Source organism: Rhipicephalus microplus, chromosome 1, assembly GCF_043290135.1.
Source record: "Rhipicephalus microplus isolate Deutch F79 chromosome 1, USDA_Rmic, whole genome shotgun sequence".
NCBI lineage: Eukaryota > Metazoa > Arthropoda > Arachnida > Ixodida > Ixodidae > Rhipicephalus > Rhipicephalus microplus.
Window position 1 is genome coordinate 120,880,417 of NC_134700.1, and position 21,365 is coordinate 120,901,781.

Sequence of the window (21,365 nt, forward strand, 5' to 3'; positions counted from 1 at the left end):
CCTGGCAGTGCGGACGACGCAGCCGCTGCCCCTTTGCGTAGGCACTGAAGAATAACGTAGCGAGATTCAACACGTCTCTGTGCCTCCCGCTACAAGTGGTGACCCGGAGAACGGGCCCTTCAACGAGCCACCAGCAGCCATGTTTCCATGACTCTGCCCGCCAGTGCCAGCATTCCGTACGACTGACCAGAAACTGGTTTATGCAGTTCGACGCCATTTTCACGGTGAATGGCATCACGGACTAGCCGCTTGTGCCCGCCATCTTGCTCGGAGCGCTGCTAGTCGAGTTCCATCACCTCGCTGCCACATTAAGCTCCAACACGCAGCCCTACGATGACCTCTACACTGTGGCGCTGGCCTGCTACGACCTCACCCACCACCCGCTTCCGGAGGCCCTTGGCTTCCAAGTTTTTTCTGCGCCACAGCGAGTGGTACCACTCGGCCCACAGACCTCCATTGACCAAGCCTGGTAGACGAAATTCCACCACTGCTGCCAGCATCCTACTGTGCCTTTGTCGACACATTGTTCGTGGCATTCGAGCCTGCCTTTGCGACAAACAACATTTAAATTTATGAGTTTATGTTAGAGGTCCTGGAAGATATCCTTCCATCTGACTTCAAACAACTCCTCACCTATTTTTTCTGGAGACCCCGCCCATATGACGGGCTGTGCGACGCTGTCCTACAGTTTTGCGTCGCTGATCATGGCCTCCAACTAGAGACTGACCCAACGTGGAAATTTGTTCTTTGCCTAACGTAAGCAAGTCAAGCCACCTTCGCAGTTTGCCTTGACGGCATCCCGTCCAGCAATATGTCACAACAATGAGGTAGAAGACCTTCCAACGACAAAGCACTCTACTGATGTATAGTAGCATACGCACAATCCGAAGATCGACCTTTGGTTGAGTGGTCGATGGCTGCGGACACATCTCTGAGCATGACTTCAGTGCCTACTGACTCTGTGTGGGGCATTCAATTTGGCGACATCGAGACTTCTAAGCTGACACCACAGGCGACACCCTAACCGAGCCAGCTGCCATTCACCACGCCCGAGGCGAAACTACCGCAACATGGCGGCGATTGTGGACGACGCTGCAGTTATGCCCACCGTGGAGCGACCCAGTTATGACTCACTGCACACGCATGCATGTGACTATCACGCCGCGCCAGTCCAAAGATTTGCTATGCTGGCCGCCCAAGGCAGTGACGTGCAAAATTCACGCATTTTTCGGATCTGGCAGAGCCCAGGTCACCTGCGGATGTCGGCTTGCCGCCGAACATCTCTGTGGAAAGCGTTGAAGAGCTTGAACTCTGCACATCCTATACAACATTCGACGACGCAGCAGTCCTGGCCAGTGCTGATTGAGCCCGGGGCCTTTTCCTTCAGCATGAGACAGAGATTCGCTCGCGTCGGTGCGATCGACCCATGTACACCTTGTTCTCGTGCCACCTGCTCATGTTCGTTCAGCGCACCTTCCTGCCGCCTCTACAGCCGATTCGAAAATGACAGTGTGCACGGCAATGCATTTTTAGGGGCGAAGCTCCTTATAGCGCAACCCGTTCGTCCCTCGAAGTCGTAGCAGTAGTCGTAGTGTGTAATCAGTCTTACATTTTGACCACCAAGGTGGTGCAGGTGGGAGATTTCTTCTTTGCGTTGTTGAACAATGAAAAATTCGCAGCGTGCGCGTTAACGAAAAGCCTAATTCTCCTGTCTCTCATTCCCCCTTAGCAGCCATTGGCATGTACATTCAGCACTATCTGACAAGAAAGGGTTGCTACATTATACTCGCTGGGCGTAACCTCCTTGATTTTAGGAAGGTTTAGCGAGCGTTGGGCCGCAGTGCCATTAATACAGTGAACTAGTATATACCATGAACTTGATGTGGTTAAAGGTGGGAAGTAGACACGACGTGCAAGCCGTAAGAAAATGTGCGTGTGCCTCCTCTCGTTCAGTCCTTGGAATCTCCACTGGATGGCGGTGTTTCTATATGAGGAATATATCATTAAAACATGCGAGATGGTGGTACTGGGAGTGTTGAACAGGCCGACGAACAGACACACAGACAGATGCATGGACGGACGCGCGGACGGCTGCACGGACGGATGGATGCGTGGACGGATGCAGGAGCGGATGCATTGACGAACACAGGGACGCACGCACAGATGAACGTGCGGACACACGAACAGACGCACGCATGGACGGGTGGATGGCCGCACAGGCGGCCACACAGACGCACCCACGGACGGACGGAAGCAAGAACAAATGAACGGACGGATGCTTCGCCCACTGTCCATCATTCACTCCGTGGATATGCTGCCATTTCTTTTCTAGCAGGGTGCACCGGTCACCATTGTCCTGTGTACTCCTGCTCACACCGCGCAAAGGAAGCGTCGAGTTCTCACTAAAACTCACGTCTATGCCGAATACGCACCACGTTCGACTCCTGCCCACACAAACCATCACCGCACTCCGCACCATCCGCACTGAGTCGGTTTGTGCGTGGCGACCACTGGTGTCGCTGATGCGAGTTTTCAAAAGGACTTCGCAAGGTTGCATCATCAATGCCTACAAAAACTGTTCGGCGCGCACCTCATCCGCTCTGCGGCTCCGACTGTCGCCGGCCGGATCTCTCGGGTACTCAACGTTATTCACAGTAACAACTCGGACTTCCCCATGGACTAAATCCAGACTGTCGCTCACGCACATAGTGTCAGTCCCTCTTGCTTTTTTGCACATACCTTTCAAATCGCGGAAAGAGGCAGGGGGTGGAGAGCCCTGTGGTGCCTTCATTTTTATCAATTATCATCATTATATTTAGTCACAGCTTTGCGCCTCTCACGCTGCTTGTTCTCGGAGCTAGAGGTGCGCGCTAGAAGAGCACAAGTCTTCTCGCCGGGTGGCTAAGACGCAGGTGGCCGTCATTGTTATGCTTTGATCGTGAAGAATAGTGACGGTCGAAACTTCCGGAGCCGTTCACTGCGGCGTCTCTCATAATCATATGGTGATTTTGGGACGTTAAATCCCACATATAAATCAACTCAATCAAGAATAAAGTGTCGAGGTTCATCATGTGTCGCAGCATCTCTTACATACTCGTTTGTAGCACTAATAAAAAAACATAAACCGTGTTACAAAGAAGCAAAGTGTTATGATAGCATTTATCTTTCAGTCAGAATGATGACAGGTCAATGTTAGTAGTCTCCTGACGGATAAATTTATTATTATTAACATTTTAAAACATCTTGAGAAAATGGGGGGGCAGAAGGGGGTTTAAAGCAATTTTCAGGTTTTACAAATAAAGACACGCATGCGTAAACACAAGAAGGACGGTTCATTCTTGGAACTGTGTATGCTTGTTTTTAATTTTCGAATGTAGCGTGCGTAATTTCAGTGTAATAACACCATTTTTTCAAAATTAATACCTTGTAGAAATAGATATTAACGGCTGGGTTGCACGCACCGTCTAATGAGCATTCTTATAACCAGCGGAAAACTGACGTTTTGGAAGGCGGCGTGGTTTCGCGCGCGTGCAGACAGCACAAACACCACTGACACCCTCATCTTCTATCTCTTTCACGTTCCTTTTTTTTCTCCTCCTGCCCATCCCCCATGAGACGTTATTGAGGTGACCTTCCCAAAGGGAGACAGTAACGACTACACACTTTTGTCCTCACTTCCCTTTCTGTCAGGCTTACATCGAGGAGGCGAGTGCGCGGGCCTTCACTCTAAGGCAAAACCACCCGAAAAAAGAGCAACGGAGCCCAATAGGGGCATGCGATCAACGGATAGACTGTTGAGGAGCAACCACAGAGGGAAGCCTGCAGCGCGAAAACACTTATTCCTTAAACACGCTCCAAAGAAATGAGCCGCCTGGGGATTGCAGGCAGCACAAAAAGCGTTGCCAAGGTGACCAATCCTCCTTCTCCTCCTCTTCTGGCTCAGTCGTTCCCCGTATTTGGCGGCGATGGTTCGCGTTGCGTCGCGCTCGGAGTGCTGCTCATATGAATACAAGGAGGATGAATACAACTGCATATGCAGTTGTATTCATCCTCTGTCACGTGTGACTCACTATTTTACATACTTATTGTGCAGCCAAGGGCACACACCGTGCTGCAGACTGTGTGCGCTGAGGTCTGCGATGCCTGTCATCCATCTCTTTCGTCAGAGCAGCTTCAGAAGGACTGTGCGAGATTTGAAGGTAGAGTTATTTTTGTGTCATAATTTAACGCTTCTTTTTATATTAACGTGGACGTACTTGTCACATGCGTGTATCTTCATCTTCTGTCATGTGTGTCTAACTGTTTTTACTTTATTATTGTACTTGCAGCCATGGGAACACAACAGGCAGAAGGCTGCGTGCGCTGGCGTCTGCAATGCCTGTCATCTATCGCTTCCGTCGGAGGAGCTCCCCAAAGAGTGAACAAGATTTGACAACGAGACTAGACTTGTATACTTCACCATGAATTCACTTAAAAGAATGGAGAAACTTCGTGTGTATGTAGAAATATAAAGATTTTAATGTCTCACTTTGTTTTTTGTTGTTGCCGTTACTGCGAAAGCAGTTACACATAGGTGGCTAACTACTTTTTCGCGCGTTTTTTTCTGCGCAATTTGTTGCTCACTGCACAGAAAAACTGGCGAAAAAAAGTGTTAGGCCTGGCGGAAGATAAACAAAAAACAATGTTTGAACTGGGGATAAAAAGTTCATCCGATTGGAGTATTTGAGTGTATCAACCGTTCGTCCGGCAAAGTGCGACTCTGAGGACTAACTGTTGCCCGGTAAGGTCTAAATGTAGGAATTAACAGTCTCTCTATAAGGTGCAAATGTGAGAACTAAATATTAGTCCTTTGAGGTGAATTGGGGGACTATTGGTTACTCACAAGAGGCTAAATGTGAGGACTAAATGTTAGTCCCATGAGCTCGTGTGTGAGGAATAACTGTTAGACCCGGTGACGTTAGTCCTTAAAGGTAAAAATGGTTGTGGCAACCCCATTAGTCCCCAAAAGGACGAACCACATACCCTATTAACACCCTTTTACCTTAGAATGTAGAAATTCGACACGTCGGGTGGCGGCGTGCCATCCAGTGAGCATTCTTGGAACCACTGGAGAGGTGACCTTGAGCACGACAGCAGAAGTTTACAGGCAACATTGGTTCAAACAGTGCTTATATAGGACAAGCAGCGAGCACAAGAAGGAAGCTCCTAAAAATGGTACACAACGTCTTTAGCTCATTGGCTGCCTCCACGAAGAAGAATATAAAAGGCTCAGAAAAGCGATTGTACATGGAGACTTGAAGATAGACATCGTAGTAAACCAAAGTGTATTAGAGTGGAAACAAAACGGACACTTAACAGCTTTCTCGAGTGAATACGAGGGGAGACAGCCTTCGGGCAAGAAATAACCCTGAAAGGGTCGTCACGGAACGTTAAGCAATATATAGTAATACACAGCGACAGTAAAGTTGTCAAACTCCCTGTCGAGAAACTTGCAATAAAGCAGTGCTCTTATCGCGCTCACTTGGCCGGACAAAACATCTGGTGGTCTCGGATTCTGTTTTTCTTTGCTTTTTTATTTCTCTTAGATGACAATACCGAGAATCTTGGGGTCTTTTGTGGTATTGCCAGCACTTGGCCGCTTGCTCCATGCTCACATACCAACAAGATAAGCTAGAATAAGCACTGGCCTAGAAGCCATGTTTTGTAATGCCCTGTCCAGCATAAGCACGTGTTTTTTGAAAATTCTTAACTGGTATGATTCCATGCTCTATCCTTTAAAATACACAGACAGTCTGCTCCAGGCGTCTATACACTGTTAGTATGCATCTGAACAAAAAGAGACATCCGCATTTTACAGTACAAAACTCATTACCAGCCCATCAGCATTGTTGGTAAAACAGTCGGCATAAAACACCTCGAAATTGAGATCTATGTTGATTAAATGTTGCATCAACAGCTTTTCTACATGTTAAATGTGAAGCACTTCTTGCCGAACGTCGCCGACTTTGAGCATATCTATCTATCTATCTATCTATCTATCTATCTATCTATCTATCTATCTATCTATCTATCTATCTGTCTATCTATCTATCTATCTATCTATCTATCTCTATCTATCTATCTATCGATCTATCTATTTATCTATCTAGGCACCTACGTCTTTTGGCTCTCCTGACCTTCCCAATAATGGTATCGATACCAAAACTGGTATGGCATATCAAGACTCTATTGCAAACATAATTACATAATTGTTCCATCGAACGTGAAAATCATTACATGAATGTCATGAATGTCATGATTTACATTTCATGATCTTACTTCTGTTGTGGTGGTTTCGTTCACATAATATTTTGCAAAACTGGTATGGTAAATCATGATATACATGTGACGATTTTAATTTTATGACTAGTCATAACTACACGCCACCCTCATGATGTGCTCGCGGTCGTTTCTCTTGCTTCAGATTTACCAAATTATATTACGGACGTGAATGGATGACGAAAGTAAATCACACAGCCAGACATGATAATAATAACATTCGTGTCATCTAAAACATGACTACATGCTACACTCATAGTATGCTAACAGCCATTTCGCTAGCTCCACATGTACCAATTTTGGCATCAGGTGACGTGAATAGACCACGAAGGTAAATGATACGCAGTTTTTCTTTTGAGAGAGAGAGAGAGAAACAACTTTTATTGAAACGGCAAGTGTTAGAGGAGTTGACTCCCCTCCCTTAGATGGCAGCTAGGAGTCCTTGGGCCCTAGCGGCATCTTCGGCTTGCCTGATGACCTGTAGTTGGTCCTCGATGCTTGAGCTTAGCAGCGCGGTCTCCCACTGCTCCGTATTCATGTATGTGTTTGGCCCCTTCACGATGTTGGGGCAAGCCCAGATAATGTGTTTGAGGTCCGCCCGCTGATTGCAGTGTTTACATCTGTCTGAGTAGAGGTCCGGGTAACAATGATTATAAGCGATTGCGTTTGGGAACGTGTTTGTTTGTAATAGGCGCCACGCTGTCGCCTGCTGCTTATTTAATGAGGAGTGTGGTGGCGGGTAATGCTGCCTCCCTAATCTGTAGTGCTTGGTAATTTCGTTGTAACTGAACATGCGGTCTCTCTCCGCACGCGGGCTCCGCGTCATTCCTGCCCCTGCTCGGCTCGCTAACTCTCGAGCTAGGGTGTGTGCGGTTTCATTGCCCGGGAGGGAGGAGTGGGCGGGCGTCCATATAACATAAACGTCGCGCTCTCCGCGAAAGTTATTTAAGATTCTTAACGCCTCTTTCGAGACCCTTCCGTTAGCGAAGTTATGAATCGCGGTTTTAGAATCACTGATTACGACGCTGGCCCTTGTGGACGCAAGCGTCAGCGCTATGAGATACTTTTTTTTTCGAGGTAGAGCTATGAAATAAAGTTTTTTTTTTCATTCCATAGAGCAATTTTTCTATCTGTTTCTACAATAGGCTAGTTCAAAGCTTGCCTTTGCTTTGCCTTCACTGCAAAGCACGTCAGCGTGAGGATTCAGCTAGGGCTATTCGGTTGCAGATACTACACGTTATTGTCACTTTTTCTCTTTGTCACTTTTTTTCAGCAACGCCGTTGTACAGAAGGCAAAAAAGGGGCAATAGTGCTCCGTTTACGAAAGGCATTTTCGCCCTTGGACCATGAAAGGGTTGGTTATTCAATCGCTTCTTGGTTCCAATGGGTATAAATTTAATGCAGTCAATGACATGCAACGCAGTATTATGGCGTTCTGTTTAGGTCCAGATAATTATTGTATATGTACTAAAAATATATAATGACATAATTTAGGTGTAGTCAACTTGCGGTATTTTTATTGTTTCGCGTATAGAGCTGGTGTGCGTGATGAGATTATGCGCCCTACGTGTACACGTTAAAGGTGAATTAATTTGTGGCCATCACTGACACTACTGTCACAAATTTCGGAGAGCGTCCCCTACGCTAATGATCCCGTGCTTTTAAAGAGGTATTGATCTAAAAACTGTGGCCTCCCATTTTTCTTCTGCAATGTGATATTAGTCCTAACACGACACACTGTTTGCTGCCGCACGCGACAGATAAATAATCACAGGCCCCTCATTATCAACCAGCTTCAGTTTTTGCTTGAGAGAGCTCAAAGAACGAGAAGTCGCCGGGTGCAACTCTCGCCCCCTAGCGTGTGCAGGTCTCCACTACTTCAGCTCACAAAACTGTTACACTTCCGCATGGTCCGCGTTAAGAATGACTTTCGAATAATAAACGGGACTGCGGTATCGCCACACACAAAACTTTCAAAGCCTGTGCCCCGCCACGCATTCGCGACCAGCCGCCGAAAAATAGGCTGCATGAACAAACCTGGGAAAAAATAAATAGCGGCTATGACGCCATCATAACTTGTTTTATTGACTGCAGCGTGGTGACGTGAGGGAAGTTTGGGGTCTCCAAAGGATCCCCTTTGAGGGTGTTAATGGCATGATAGAGTAAAGCACTCACACAAACTTTACATATAATATAAATTACCTTCCAAGTTCGAAGTGGTATTTTGCAGATGATAGACATGTTCACGGGAATCTACGCCGCCGGATACTTCGGCCGCAAAAGTTTGTGTCAGTACCCCTTTTATATTTCATACCATTAAATCATACCAGTAAAGCCATTGAAATAGAACCGCCACTGCCGTGTTGATTCCACGATCTTCACGTCTTTTGTCGAGTGTCACAACTACAGCACCATCGAGGTGGATGAAAGCTGTGTGTAGTCCTGCACTTCGTAAATAAAAGCATTCATTTTTATCCTTGCTGCCTGCTGCACGAGAGCTACATTGAAGGAAAATCTCTTTGATAGGTTAGACACTCACGTTGAACGCGCAGCTCAAGCGTCTCGCCCTGTGTCCGCCCTTCGGAATTCTCGGGGCTGCAGGAGTACAAGCCCGATTGTTGCGTCAGTACTCTTTTGATGACGAGGAAGTTTTTGGAGACGAGGGCGTTTTCAGAGGCCTGCAGCTCGTTGCCGTTGAACTGCCAGGAAACTTCGTCAACCAGAGGGTTGGCGTCCGTGCGGCACTGGAGATAGACATCGTTGTTCTCCTGGATGTTCTAAAGGTTCAGCTTGGTGCCCAACTGTAGCGAGATCTTTGGTTTGTCTGGAACAGTGGTTGAGAAGAAACGTGACACATTATTACGATTACGCTAATGAATAGGGCCCTGTTTATGTTACGTAACACTATATCAATAATGTTAGCGATTACCAGACAGAAAAAACTGACGCGAAATATAGAAGGCATCCTGAATATCACGTGTTTCTCTTGGCTGATCCTTCATCCTTTTTTCAACTTCACTGTGTCGAAAATGTAACGGCGTCACCTATCTATGCTAAAACTAAAGTCGTTCATAATCTGTTCAATTCACGCTGCTCCTCGCTCAGTCAAGTTGTTCCCTGCTACGGGTAATATTAGGTTTAACATCGTATGGCATACGCGTCACAAACAGTTGTCGTTGGATTGTTCCTAGAGTGTTGATTTTCTAATGCATCTGCTTATTTGTAGAGCCATTCTAAACAGTATTTGTTTGCAGTCTTTTTGTCACTGTGTGAAAAAACGAATTAAAACAAGATACTTCAAACGCCGAGTGCTTTGTTATGTTTATTACAGTTTTTATCCTCGTTGCAGCTCACAGTAAAGGGTATTTGAAATATTGAGAAAAACTCATTTAGACTTACTGCTTTTTTTTTCGCGCTTTGTAATTGTCGGAACAATCTCGGAGCCTCTGTGCAACTTTACAAAAAGTCATTTTTAAGATAATATAACATTTTTTAACGAAATGGTCGGCACAATTACATTTAGTCATCACAATACATTAACAAATACTTATCAATAATGACAACAATACGCATTCATTATTCATTTCCTCAAAGCCAATTAACGTTTTGGTGGTAATAACTGACTAGAGTCATCAGAATAACTACAGAAATTTACAAATAGTAAGCCTTGACGGCATAATAACCACCGGTAATTGAGCCGCGCAGACTATGTTGTAATAATAGAACTTAAGTCTTCCTACAAGGCTGAGAGATGCTATGACGTCACGTAGGCATTGAATCAGCTCTGTGACCTGCGATTTACACAGTAGAAGTTACTTCACCTTAGGACAGTATGAACTGCTTCTTGCTACGTGCTCTTTTTCTTTCACGGTCACAACACAAGTTTTTAATAGCTGAGCGACTCAGCGGGTCAGCGGACCCAGCGGAGGAGAGGAGCGCTACACGAAAGGAACAGTTATAAGGCTGAGTGTTGGCACGCTTGTTTCGGGGGTGTAACCTTATACCGGTGTGCATTGCTGCCTCACCTGTTGAACAACACCGAAGTAGAAATGAGTGTCAATCGAGCAGAGTTTCTGTTTGGAAAACGCTCGCACCACTCGTTCGCTGCACATGCTTCGCTGAGGAGACGAAATGAGCGGCAAAGTGGCTTGCTTCGAAAAAAAAAACGCTGGTTGTGCGAGCGGGCCGCACATGGGAAGATAGCGTCACCACTCGTTCGCTGGACACGCTGGCCTGCTGAGCCACTCAGTGGTTGCTATCTAATAATGTTAAACCGTGCTCAACATGTGATATGTTGCTTGTCTTTCCTATTTTACAACGTTTGGGTTGAGGTACGACCAGTTCACTCACACTGGATGTTCATGGTCCAGGTGTCCTCCTCGACGCTTTCGGCCATATTCGGGTTCTTGGCGCGGCAAGCGAGACTGGAACCATGGTCGTCTCTCGAAGGCGTAAACGCCACCACACTCGTGGTCATATTGCCATCCGTGGACAAGTAGACGAACGTGTGATTGAGCTCGCGCAGTCCTTTCCACCACGTGACCATGGGTGATGGCCTGGATCCCCACACTTCGCAGCCGATCTCAGCAGGTACGCCGCCGAGATGGGGATATCGGTGCGCCTTATCTTCACTAATGTGGGGCGCACTGCACATTGAGAAATTTGGAATAACATGAAAACAAATAAAATTGGGGGACCATTAGGCTTCGCCTTTAAGAGTTGATTGTGATTGCGAAATCCAGCGCCTAGTGCGCCCTCGAACGGATAAGTGGATATTTATTGATATGTTTCGTTACACACACAAACACACACACACACACACAAACACAAACACACACACACAAACACACACACACAGAAGCAAACACACACAAACACACACACATACACACACAAACACACACACACACACACACACACACACACACACAAGGGCTCGCGCGCGCGCGCGCGTGCGTGCACGCAGTAGATTGTAACAGCACGAGCAATTGATCGCCGAATAGACTGGTTTTGTCGAGACACCTGACAAACAAAATGCGTTAAAGTGGCCCTAAAACGCTTTTTCAAGTAACCGTGAAATGAATACATTAGAAGAGCTTATTACCTCACGAATACCACGCCGCAAAAATTTTAAGAATCCATACAGTGCGAGTAGAGTTAGAAAGGCTTGTCACATGCTACAATTGCATTATCTCTTCTCTCTTCCCAACGAAAGGGCTGGAAACTAAGCAGGGAGGGGTGGCAAAGAAACTAACGTGCCTTGTGACCTTGAGCACATTATTTTTTCTTTGAATGTGCGGCTTTTGTCACTAATCATGTCACTAATATAAAACATAAATTCTTTCACCTATTATAGAGCGTCAAAACGAAAAAGCACGAAGGCTCATGGCTCGCTAGCGCAAGCCAAGTGCATCGGCAGAGACGTACAGATGACACGGAGCACGCACCACATCAATGAACCAACGCGCATTCGCCGCATTTTGAAATCTCACCAGCTGTTAGCGCTCTCCGAACGACCACCCACGCACTTGCACGTTCCTTGTAACAGTGGACCGCTCTGTGCAATATCGGTTTTGTGCGTTTAAGTGCTCTCATTGTTTTCGTTAGATCTGGTGATTTGCAAGCGCAGGCACCACGAAACTGAAAGCTTCGACCTATCATGAAAGGCTTCCTGTGTTTGTAAAATAACAAGTACAGATGAATAGTTATATGCCTGCCCCTATGTAAAACACGCCCGCTACACCCTAAATGCGTCTTGCAAGACAAAAGATAATTTTTTTTTCATTTCATTCGATTTCTATTATTCGAACCTCAAGCGCACATTCGCTGAAACAAATGACGTTAATGATGGAACCAACGACTAAACGTCCTATTGAACGAAGATTGTCGACAAAAATTAAAAGAGTTCAGACTTTTCTGTACTGAGTATGCCGTATTTACTCAATCGGAAAATGACCTCTTGCCAGGACAGACTTCATAGGCAGACGGAATACAACTGCAATATCCTGCAGAGGTGCTATTGACGAAAATAAGTGACTGCTTTTGACAAGACAACAAAACTCGACTTCACATGACACGTCACAAGTCGGTCAACTCGAAACCTTGCGTTTCCACTATCTGTTTCCGACAATCATGACCTCGTTTTGAGGAAAGCACACAACATGAGGACGTTACTTGTGGCGCCAACTGTACACAGCAGATGACTCTGTAGATTGTCAAGCTTTTTATTTCCTTGTTATGCGTAAAGAATAAGCACAACTCTTTTTAGCACACCTTGCGTGCAATCTACTAAAAGGCTCTGTTGCTACAATGAGCGTCACCGAGTCCTTCTGTAACAGAAATTATCCAAGGAAAGAAGTAATTCTGTTGCAGAAGTTCATTATTTGTAGAGTCTTGCTGCATACATAACCCGCTGTGCCATGAATCATAGTCTCAAAATGGGCTGTTAGTACATCCTCTTCGTTCCACAGCCATTTTATTATTTACACGATTGCGTTCGAACAAACTGTGCGCGCGGCGCTCTGCACTTCGAGAAAAAGAGAGACATTAACGAATCAATAACGCTACTTTCAGTGAAAGACGGAAAAAATATCACAATGAGAAGTTTGGAGCCGTGAATTATTTGTTGGTCTAAGAGTTTATTAACAGATGTGCGTTAACGTTACACTGAGCGTAGATGGTGCCATGCTATGCACTACTGTAAGAGGCGCAATCGTCCGAGCTTTAACGTGTATATATCTTGCTATTCTGTATTAACAAATTACAAACATGTGTACTAGCAGAAACGTGCGGAATACTTATTTCTTGTGAGTTAAGCTGAAGCGGTGTAATTTTTTATCAGTTTTTTGTGTAAAGCTTTTCCACCACTTGAAAGCGAAATTTCTTCGCATTCCTGATAGAGGCTGTAAGATAAAAATATAATAACAAAGACTTATTTCTGGACATTTCAAATTAGAAATGTACGCGTTTAAAGGAAGAACGCTAAACTAAAGGCCCAGGTTTACTCTGAATCTTTTTTGGCCCGGAAGTGTAATTATGGAGCAGAAAGTTGCATGCAGTCACCAAAGATTTTCTCCAGAAACAAGCAACCGTTGTCGAAAATCCCAGCGCCCGCTTCGGGAAAATTACCATTGAAGTAAAATTAGGCTGGAAAGACGAGTTAGACAATAGGATGTTTTAAAAATCTATAACGAAAAGAAAAAGGGAGATAGATACACAGTGCAGTCACCGCAGCGCGTATACTTCACCACAAGTGAGAGGCGGTCACATAAACCCCTCATCCTTAAAAAAAGCACGAGGGTTCATACTGCCTTGTGGGATTTCAACAGATATGAACTGTGCTGCAATAGCACCTGCAGAGAAAGTGGCTGATCATCCAATCGCATTGCTTTAGTAAGTACTTGTCTTTCTGAGGCGAATTGAGGAATGCGGCATAGCAGGCGATCGATATTTCCATCGGTGCCGCAAATATCGCATGCCCCACTGTCAGTCATTGCCTTCTCCCTCTTTCTCATCTTTCTTGTCTCCATTCCCCAAAGTAGGGTAGCCGACTGGACGTCCTTCTGGTTAACCTGCCTGCCTTCTCTTTTTTGTCTGCTTGCTTCTTTAGGATGCCGTAACAACGTTGCCTAAGAATTGTAGTTCAGAAAATGGCATTAGCTCTTGATCAGTCCATTTACCAAAGACATCGTTCGCGATGTTTTCCTGACTACAATTTGTCAGCTTGTAGCGTGCCCGTTTTGCCTAGCTTCGCTTGGCAAGCGAGATGAACAGATTTTACTTCGTTTACTGCTGGTTACACTTCGCAAATGAATACAACATCGTGTGCACGAAACGTGCGATATTCCGGTAACTTAGCGCTTGATGCTTATACTACCCACGTACTTTGTACATAACAAAAGAAGCATCGAAAAGACAATACTCACGATTAGGCTTGTATCGTGAGTCGTCAAAACATGAATAAAATCCTCTCTGTTATTTTTCAATGCAGAGTGCTTAAGGCAGTTGAGGTATCTTTTCATTCTTAAACCATATGATGAATTAGCGCAGAAATTTAGTTATAAGGGTAGCGAGTGTCACGTCCGTCATGTTTCCTTTGTCCATGTCAGAAGTGCGCTACTCCGCCAAACGACATAACAATGTCACCAAATAACCCAGCTCTCATACTTAGTGAACCCTGTCATATAATCGCTCGGCGTAAAGTGAGCAGAATTCATGAGGTTTCGTTGTGCACAATGAGCACTACTTCAATGAGCAAATATTTGGGCGAGTTGGTCATCCAGCATACTGAAAACGGCGCAACGAGGAACAAAGGATAGGAAGAAACACAGACAAGCGCTGGACTGACAACTGAAGTTTATTTCCGAAACAAAGCAGAATATAAAAAACTAATAATGGCCGTTAAATAGACAGCCGGCACTTATTCATTCATTTCAGAGCGTCTGGCGCTCTTTAATGCAAACCCCTATTTTCCCGGTGCCGAGCGGTGGGGTGATGTGGTTCCCAAATAACGCATAAGAAAATTGAGGCAGCAGAAATTGGGAGACTATCTGCGTCAGCATCCCGCCCTTAGCCTTGAAGGAAAAACAAGTGCACTGTTTATCCCGCACACATGACCCCTGAAAGTGACGTAGGCTGATTCCAGTTTTGGTTTTTTGCAAGTGTTAATGTGCAATGTTTTGTCATGCGGCGTTTTTCTTTACACATTGCTTCGTCTCGGAAGTAAAGTTCTGTTCCAAGTTCAGCGCTCATCTGTGTTTATTGCTCTCCTTTTTCTCTTGTTGCGCTGTTCTCAGTAAATAAACAATACTTCTTAAGATATTTTTTCGCTGACGCACTTCTGGGCTAAATATAATCCTCTCATACTGACCACAAGCTTCTTTTTTTAATGTGAAGGCTTGTGATAAACAAAAGTTAGTGCTCTACATCCCTCACTTTATTACATTCATTGCATAACGTAGCATCAGCACTAGCGATATTGTACACCCATGCAGGAGTGCAGATAAATTCTGTCGTTCCTGTGTAAAGAATGGTGGCTTTATGGTGGCATGCCAAAGGGGTCTCAAGCTCACCTCAACTAGCGAGCCACAGTTGCAAAATTTTGTCCCGCAGATTCCGGGATAGCAAAGTTTGAAGGAAGTGGAAGAAGAGGACATAAAGCTGCACTTTTAAAGAACGGATATCTGATGTATAATATATGAATAATTTCTGTAGACTATTCAGCGTCAGGCGTCGAAGACCATACAGATAGAGATGTCTTGAATGAGTTTAATCTGGGCCATTACGATATGTTACATAATTTGTTCCACGTTTACGGTTCAACTCATGAGGACAGATGAAAATAAAGAAAGGCTGGAGAACAGACCCATCTCTGTGCCTTACCCGGTGAAAGCGTTAATAGTCGCAGTATTACGGCAACCTTTAGCTACGTCACAAACAATTCACTCCGTGGAAAACAATGGGCCGCTTGCAAAACGTCTGCAGGTCGTATGCGGCCCGTGTGTTGAAGACCACATGTAGTAAACAGACAGGAGGTTCACATATGCGGTCGTCACCTACCTTTTTGATGAACGCATCCGTTGGTTCGCGAGGCCTTTAATATTTCTGCTTCACTATAAAAATTTTCCCTTCTCGTCAGGTATCCCCGTCGTGTTCACGCTGCATGCTTTTCCTAGTGTGCATCGAGTCCGACGCACCCAGCTCTCCGGCTAACTGCCTGGAAATGATCACGAGAGCTTGCTTCTGGAATATTTTCCAAAAACCATTAAAAGGCAAACTATTCGCCGAAATGTTGTCATTGAAAGAAAAAGACAGCTATGTTAAGGTAGTGCATCAACCAACACCGTTCCACTCAAGCCATCTAACGCGGACTAGCTGTTTCACACACATTCAGGAACTGCCTAAATCTTATTGGAAAATAGAAATTTTACCTTTTTCCTCCATAGTATTCAAGGCGACTCCTCAAAAATATAAGGGAACTTCATTTCTTGGCTGAATTCTGAAATCATTCTTCGGGGACCACAAATTTTGAAGACAAACGGATGACTTCAAAAAAAGAGAATGCTCCCTGTACGACGCACCTCACTCACCTTCATGAGCTTTTTTTTACACTTCTTTTACTACTGTCGCTTTCAACTATTCGTTTGCTTGTATACTAATTGCCGCTTAGCCAACTAGGTCCTTTTTTGTGTTAAGGGCGCGGGAAAACTCCCCCCACGGCATCCTCATGATGACCTCCACTCAGACATTTCGTGATGTAGTTGCTTCCCATTGCCCGCCTGAAACAACGTAGCCGTTCTTGCAGCCAAGGTAGTTCGCACGCCCAGTGTGACGGAGCCGAGTTGTGCGTGGAATACTGATGTCGGCCGAGTAGCGCACCTCAAAATGACAGGGCGCGCAGCGCCGACCTAGTTACGTAAAGGAACAATGATGCACGTGGTGCGTTGCGGGAGTGAAAGCTTACGTCATGGTGGTGGTCAGCTGCGCGAATCGATTGCAGCAACAGTGAGGTTTACCTAGATTGAAAGGGACTCCCCTCGAGGTCAGATGAACTCGCTCTTAAAGTTAAGCTGACCACATTGTTCAGTACAACAGACTGATGACGACAATGTCGTTAACATAGCTATGACTCGTGGCTCCGCACTGACGAACACATCGTTAAAGTCTGCGTCGTGATGTCACAACCTCAAATAAGCATTCGCATACTTTTCCCGTTAGGAGAGTTCCATCTACAGAAGGGCTGAAAAGATGAGCGTCTTTGTGTATTCGCGTTGAAAATGTGGCGCGCGTAACCTACACTTTTATTCTGCTGCTTTTACCCCGTAAAATGAGCCCTCGCGAATACGCGTCATCGTGCGCACATATTTAGGCAATGCGCTTGATTTGTGTCTTACAACGTGCGTATCCACTTTATTTTCGGACAGGACGAACCGAAGTTACTCACGGTTGAGGTCCAGCGTGACGGACGTGTCCGCTGGCGAGAATATGTTGTTGGACGCTCTACAATAGAGTGTCGAACGCAGGTCCTCCCTTCTGAGACAGTGGATGAGCAGAGTGGAGGTGGTGAGCTGAGCTTCCGAAGAAGGGCACACTTTGGCCATCATGCCGTCGGGCATGCCGCTCCACACCAACGTTGGCTTAGGCTTGCCTGAAAGCGAAGGAGTTGTCAGTCATATACGGCCTTTCAGTCTAAGGGTAATATTCACAAAATGCCTCAACGTTTTATTAGTTACTACCCAAGTTATTCACTAGCTAATATGGCGAAATGTTCACGAGTACTGGAATTGAAGTCACTCCCGTACACGTTGGCCTCAAACTTAAATCTTGTCAAGATGCTGCGCAAGTTTTACGTTGCGCTGCCGCTCACATCTGGAGGTCATATTGGGCAGGTAATATGACTGCCCTCTACGGGGTCAAGAATGAGAAACATAACAATACGAGGCGTGAAAGATTACCTCCTTATACACTATAGGTATCCTTTCACTTGAGACTTCGAGCAAGAAGAAATCCCGGCTGCACAAGTGTAATAAGCAAAAGTCACCATCAAAAAATGTATTGCTTTGGTCACTCATTTGAACAGATAGGCTTGTTTTCAAGTTAAAAAAATGATCTTTTTTTGTGAATTCAATAGCGGCTGTCAAGACGAAGTCCACAGCAACTTGTTCGGCCATGTCCTGGTACTTGTTAAGGTGTGCGCGTGCGTCAGATATTTCCATCGCAACAATTTTTCATGTAGGACCTCGAACCATTATACTGTGAGTAGTCCGTGAATAGTGCTGGCGCTGTGCCATTATATATATATATATATATATATATATATATATATATATATATATATATATTAATAAATGCGTTTCAGGGAAAGCTGGTAGCTACGTGTAGTTTCTTTCTACTTTAATTGTCTCACATAAAACTTTCATTATTGTTTTCTGTTCGATCATTCATTGACTTAATTTTGTCTGTAGGCTGAACACCATTGAGCTTTTTTAATTGACAATAAAGCTTATTTTACCATCCACCACATACATGGCAAGTTGCTTGCGTTAGCTTTTATTTTTCTTCGTTGAAAGCACTGTTCATTTGTCAAGTGTAACACACTTGCTTAGAAAAACGCATGAAGAAAGCATTGAACTCACCTCCATACACGACGCAAACCAATGCCAGCGTGCTTCCTTCGTTGAAGGGGCCAATCGTTCCTCGAAGTTCATTGCCCTCACCGTCCCGTATTACGGGTGGCTCCGGCGGCGCTGCAGTTTGATACAACAAATATTATGTCATCTAAAAAAATGCTTCCAGCCATACCGAAGCAAGAAACGTAATCTATTTCTCAGCGTGCGTATATTTATTTGAAGTATCCGTATAAAATCGAGACGCCATGACTGCTCGGCTCTCAAATATTTCTTTATTGGCCGCAATACCTTCTCAGAGCGTATTGTAAATTACGCAGGTATTGCTATCTGCAATGACATCACTTGGACTACTTGCATAACCAATATTACTAATGCCCCTAACCATACTTCAAGCTATCTTTAATGAAATCTAACACACGCTTCTCGTCCGGCCAAACCACTAACTTATAAGTGTCGGCTTATAACTGCGTCTGCTTATAAGTGCGTCTGTTTGGTCGTGGATCCCACTGAACGTGTTGTGACTGATCCAATGAAATTGATACAACACCAAGACGTTAGACTGATCTATTCCAAGTATTCACGCATTACTTGCGGAACTATGCTAAAGAACAAATCCCCACCAAAGCACTGCGTACAAACAAATATCAAACGAAAGCGAAAACCTGCTGCCCCGGTGTTTCGAAGGGAGTTCATCCTGATGGGGCACTGAAATCATTCACCCACGTTCGTGCCTCTTAATGAGGTTAGACACACGTTTGGCTTGGATTTACCACAGTTTTTAATTCACACGCCACGCTTTGTGCCTCGCATGATTATGATCATGGAGGAGCGTAATGAGTGAACAAACGCGTTCGCAATGCCTTAATTCTACTGGTTGTATGAATAACATGCGATCAGAGACGTCGCCGCTGAAGTCAATGTGCCATGGGGAAAAATGGCAGTGGCTTAGCTCAGCTATGCCAGGATATACGTAGCGTTAGCAAAGGTTCATCTGATTATTCTTAGGTTTCCAGATATCAGGCTTACAGCTGTTCCATGACACCCACACGGTATACGTACTATGTGGCACATGTATATTTATTTTACCGGGCAACTACTTCGGGATCCGATGAGTTAAGCTTCTCCGCTCTACTGCACCGTTGAGCAGCAATTGCACTCTCCTTCTCCGTGGCTATACCAAAGTGTCAAACACCAGTCAGAGGCGCTATCAAGCGGCTCCAGCGCAGTGTCAGATGGCGACTGCACAGTGAAGGCGTGCGCGTCGGCGTCCATATGTCTTCCAAGGCTATGACGGCACTCCACTGGAGAGCGAACACCGGCGGTGGCGAGTCGCGCGCGGCTGCGGCCGAGTGTGAGGGAGGTGCCGGCTCCGGTGCGTGACACCACTGATCGTCTGCGCAGCGCATCGAATTGCGCGCACACCGGTGGCGAGCCGCGCTCGGCGGCGGCGGAGTATCATTGCGCATGCGCAGACCAGTGCCACGCGAAATTGGCTCAGCGAGGCCAGTGTAGCTCACGCTACAAAACTACCGCCGAAAGTGGGTATTCCTTGCGGCGAACGTCCTCCCAAAAGTAGCGCATTGAGGCCGCAACACTGCGTTGCTTCAAGTGTTCGACATCGTGAGCTAACTCGGTGACGTGGTTTGCAAGATCCGCCCACTACCGGCGTTTGCAATCCTGTTCCCAATTTAGTGCGGCCTGGAAGGCAACTGGATACCGGTACGTTGATGCTGCCGGCACTCGGCCGCTTGGGCTGGTTTTTGTGCCAGGACTGCGCCATTAGCCCGGTGAGTGCGAGCTCTCACATGTCTACTGTCAGCGTTTTTCTAGAGTTGTCCATGGCATGCACATGAGGAAGGTTTCAGGAGAAACGCATGCGCACGTGTTTAAGGCCGTGGCTGCAACGGCATGATTGACGTCACTCACTACGCAGCAAATGGTGCGTATGCTAGGATACGACGTTGCGAACGACATAACTGACAACACAGCCAAAAGAGAGCGTATGTTACGTCCCTGCCGGACAGTGTTTCGTTTATACAAGTCAAATACAACTTTTAATTAGATACGAGGTCTGCCTAGTCTTCACATTCGTGGAGAAATGGAGAGGTTTTAACTCTGTTATTTTTTTTTCTTTTGCATGCATTGCGCCACTGCTGTGTCCTCAATTCAGCCCAACGCATCTCAAAACTCATTGGACGTGAAGAAAGCAGTACATTTTTCTGGTGTTCGCACCACCACGCACCTAGCTGCAATATTTTTTTCGTGAAGACTGCCACTGACTCGAACAATATTACTTCAGACATCGTGCTTCACATCAAACATGCTCATTTTGAAAAATCCGAGGAGTCATATTTAGTAATGGTTCCCCAACTTTTATATCTTTTCCGAGTTTCTTGTAAAACCACGTATACAGGGTTCTAAAGAATTTTTCTATAAACAAATTGTAAAAACTGAATAAGATCATTGTGGGTGATGTCATCTGACGCAGAAAAAAGATTCCGCTAGTTGGTCAAGGAGCATGTTAAAGCAACTCATGCAGCCGTAGCTGACAATTCATTATTGAACACTTTGTCAACATGTAAAAGAAGAAATACCCATCTAAAACATCATATATTCAATATTCTCATTTATATATTGAACCATGACACTTGGAACAAAAGAGGCTCATTTGCTTGTTTTGTTGTTCCAACGTTGATCCAAACTGCCATACATATATCAAAAAGACCGTGCTCTGAAGGCTCTCCTGTCCAAACATGTAGTACAACCGAATACCAAACCTCCCTCTGGACCACCGTGCTCTGGGCAGAGGCTCTGACGAGCCGGAAATTTAGGCTACTGTGCAATACTTCAACACTAATTCAGCTGCGGGACCCGACAGCGTAATCAATAACGCTCTTCCTAACTTGGAGAACAAGACCA

At 45.4% G+C, this 21,365-nt stretch overlaps 1 pseudogene; it reads right to left on the reverse strand.

Annotated features, from left to right (window-relative positions):
- LOC142765664 (nephrin-like) overlaps positions 1 to 21,365 on the reverse strand; it is a 103,396-nt pseudogene that overhangs the window by 37,721 nt on the left and 44,310 nt on the right.